The 3,933-nt window shown below is 38.3% G+C and overlaps 1 long non-coding RNA gene across 1 annotated transcript; it reads left to right on the top strand.

The window, feature by feature from the left end:
• The first annotated feature begins 645 nt into the window (after window positions 1-645).
• Window positions 646-3,626, top strand: LOC110367137. Its single transcript, XR_002427251.2, has 3 exons — window positions 646-658; window positions 3,291-3,374; window positions 3,567-3,626. It is a non-coding gene; the product is annotated as an uncharacterized LOC110367137 (long non-coding RNA).
• The last annotated feature ends 307 nt before the right edge of the window (window positions 3,627-3,933 follow it).

Here is a 3,933-nt window from a genome sequence, read left to right as displayed (position 1 = left end):
AACAATGAAAAAGATGTTCGGTAAATTGCTTCAGTAATTTCTCCTCTTCCAGCCATATAGTTTGTCTAAAAGTGAGGAAAAGTTTCTATTGGTTTATTAGGACAATTTTAGCATTTGATTTCCTCCTCTTTCTGTTGTTGCCTGAAGCTTCATGTTCAGAATTGTTTGTAAAGCTATTGTGCTCTTTAATCAGGAAAACCTGTCACATAATTCATGTATGAAAAACAACACTACATTCATGCAAAGCTTGTGTACAGAGCGGGGACTAAATCTTGCGTATGTACTTCCCACACAAAGATTGTCCTCTTTGAAGAAAAACTTGATGCCAGAAGATGTGGCGCCTCATGCCAATTCTCACCCATGCGTACGCTCGTGTTGGAGACGGGGGAAATTGTTGATCCAGATGGCAAAGTGGTGAATTGCGGCCACACTGCATCATGGTTCCTCTCAGATGTTAAATTTCACTCTTTATCAGACTATCAAGTTTATCATAAGCATTCAAAACCGCCGTGTTATTCAGGCTTGCACTGGTGAGGCATAACTTCATGACTGGCTGGGAAGGGGGCCCTCTTACCTTCTGGTCTCCCTTCCTTCTCAGAATAAAGACCTGCATGCACAGCCTCCTCCGAGACGAGGAAGTCCTCTGACGTTTAAAACAGTAAGTTATTTTAATGGACAACATGGGCTTTTACCTCTGATTATTTATATAGTTATTTTTTAATGCCTTTTTCTGTGGTTGCCACAGTTAACCCTGAAATAATATTGACTTGGCTGGCTCAATTAAATACGCACCAACGTTCACAAGGTGCTTTGCATTGACCATTAATGGTTGAATCTGGGTGTGAAGAGCATAAGGTGGGAATCTTGTATGCAAATGTTCAGGTGCTGTTGTGATTTATAAAGGGAAATTGTATGCTGTTGAGCAACAAATAAGGCTATTTTTTCTTTTTTTGGCATACGCTATTTTCAGGTTGTTGTTTTCTTTGGCATACTTTTAATATGGATTCTACGCAATGTTTTAAAAATAAGGTCCCAGATCATTAAGCTCCAAATGACAACACTTAACATGGAATCATTCCTTGCTCTTTCTATTGTGGCAGTTGTGACATGTTATTTTAAATATGCAGAAAGCCAGAGTGAGCACACAAGTCCTGCACAGAAATTAAGGAGGATTGGGGTTATTCCTTGCACAGACTAACTAGCAAGAGACGTAACATAATAGTAATAATAACATTAGTGTTCTTGTTAACCAGCTTAATATCGATTGGCGTGTATTCACCAGTCATTTAGCTAACATCTGCATTCAAGAATCAAGAATCTTAATTGTCATGTGTTACCATCATTTTTTGATGAGACAGACACCGGCTCAGAATGCACATAATTACACATAACACACAGACACAAGACAATCTTTCCAAACCTTTTTTCTCGACATCAGTTAATTGCGCTAACCAGCAACACTTCCTGACGGGGTGACAGTGGCACAAGAGCCAGGGAGTTTGTCCTGTAACTGGAAGGTTGCTGGTTATCTTTACCTGCTTTGCCTGTTTAAAATGTTTAAAATGCGCAAATAATCGTCAGCATCTTATACACTATTTTTTTAGTCAGAAAGTCAGATAGCAGTCCCTTTACAAACGATACAGATTATTGTGTGATTGCACAAGTGTATCACATGATACACTTGTCGTTTGTTATTTTCATGCAAACAGTAAAATACTGTGCAATAAATTTAGATCAAGTTACAGAACTGTCCAGCATTCGGCAGCATTTCTTAACTGACGTGGTTGTTTTGAAAAAACTGCAATGCCTTTTGCCGTCTGCTGGCTCTGACTAGTTTGCTGAATATATTTCTGACATACACCATGTAGCACTGCCCAGCATCAGATCTCCTGTTGGCGATACACTAAAACATGAGTAAGCCCTTGGTGCTTTTAAACACGGCTCGGGAAAACATGTTACTACATGTTAACAGATTAAACGGTGACAATGGTGGAAAAAAGGGCGGGGGATAAAGGGCACACGGTCTGTCATTTCTTTAAATGGCATGTGGTTCCAGGAATGAAATCTCTGTCATTAAATGAGGTTTTATTGAATGCTTTTGGATGGAAAGTGGATATGTGTCATAGATTCAGCAAAACACAGACTTGGTTTAACCTTTGGTTTTACCACAGCTCAGATTCTCCTTTTGCATGAACCTCACCATCATGGAAAAAAAGCTTATTTCAGTAAGACGCTTTATGCAAAATAGAAAATGGAACTTGCAAGTCTTATGCATTTTAATATGAACCTTAAGTGCACAGACATTACATGTGTCTCTGACTTACTTTAGCTGAGTTTTATTATAAATTATGTTTTTAAGATCTGTGGGGATAAAAGGGAAGAACAAAACACTTCTCTGCCTCTATTATTGATAACAAGCTGTCGCTCCATTGATTTTGAGAAAGACAAGACTCTGCACCTGTCACCTCACAGATTGTCTGATGCACTTAAATGAGGAGGTGGTGGGTTATTTTTGGCAGTGTGTGTGAGTCAACAGGCTTCTGTAAGATCTTACAAAAGATGAACAGTATTGCTGCTGATGCAGGCCATATATGGACTTTTGATTTTCCATCAGTGAAATACTCTGTTCTGGAGCTATAATTCCAGCTCATTTCCTGATTGTATCTGCTCCTTCATGCTTTCAAATCAATAGGCACAGACCAGCTGAACATCAGCGTCTTGTGTCTGGGAGCGGTAACCAGTGCTGTCCTTTGAAGACTGTTCCAAGAAGGTTATTCTGGTTGCATACAGCAGCCTCTGCGAAGCAATGCTGCCCACGAAAAGGTCATAAATCCTTTAGAAACATTACAAAAATTGTGTTTCTCGATGCTTTGATATCACTGGATATCAAAGCAAAGAATAGGACTATGCAGTGATACATCAGTACAGAAAAGTGTACGTGTACATCTGATCAGGTAAAAAGAATTTAAAATTAGTAGTCTATAATATTTTCTTCCATTGGCATATAATGACAGAGTCTGTTTAGTCTAAAACAAGCTTTAAACACAACAAATCAGAAAGTCTTTATTGTATTTATGTCACCATAATGACATATTGGTGAGATACCAGCTCATAATTCACACATAACACACAGGTACAAGTTAGTTACGTGAGGAAGAACAGCTATTGTCGTTTCTTGGTTACCATAGATCAGGCATATCCAAAGTGTGTGTGGCTATTTACCCTAAAATTGTTATATAGTGACACTGCCTTTCCATTGAAAAGTCTCTGAAGCTTTCTTTTTCTTTCAGGACAAGTCACCTGGGACTCAGCAACTGCCTAGGGTTATAAAAAGAAAACAGATTGTTGTCCTGACAAAATGAGAAATCTAACAGGTATGTGTCAAATTGATTTATGGGTGCATATGTACAACAAAGGGGAAAAAGAGTGAGCAATCTTAGTTTCTCTTAGAGATCCTCTACAAGGGGAAAGTGGGTGAGCTCTGTGAAAGTCAATAAGTTGAGTTTTCATTAGAACTTCTCATCTACCAAAGACAGTTTCTCTGTTTGATACACTTTTTCTTCCAGGATTTTAAAGCAATTGGAGACTTGGCTTCAGGGAAGGAACAAGCTGAGGCTGAGGACACAAATCAGTTAATGGAACTACAAGTGTTTTTGTGTTTTTTTTTTTTTTGTTGTTTTTTTTTTATGAGCATAAGGTTTAAGGAGTGCGAAAGTGTGTTTGGTTTTATTAAACAAATAATTACTTACTTTTTGTTCATTGTATATGTGTACTCTAAGTAGAAAACCTTTGCTTATAACTGTGCTTATAGCCCATATATGTGGATTAAGTTGATCAAACTTTCCTGCAACAGCTGACAAAAATAAACAAAAGCTGTGTCAGCATTCTGTACTTCGCGGCTGGTTGCGCAGAAGTCAGAGTGCAACTTAGCTT

The sequence above is a fragment of the Fundulus heteroclitus genome, chromosome 12, assembly GCF_011125445.2.
Source record: "Fundulus heteroclitus isolate FHET01 chromosome 12, MU-UCD_Fhet_4.1, whole genome shotgun sequence".
NCBI classification, from domain to species: Eukaryota; Metazoa; Chordata; class Actinopteri; order Cyprinodontiformes; family Fundulidae; genus Fundulus; species Fundulus heteroclitus.
This window is presented reverse-complemented; position numbering and strand designations above follow the sequence as displayed.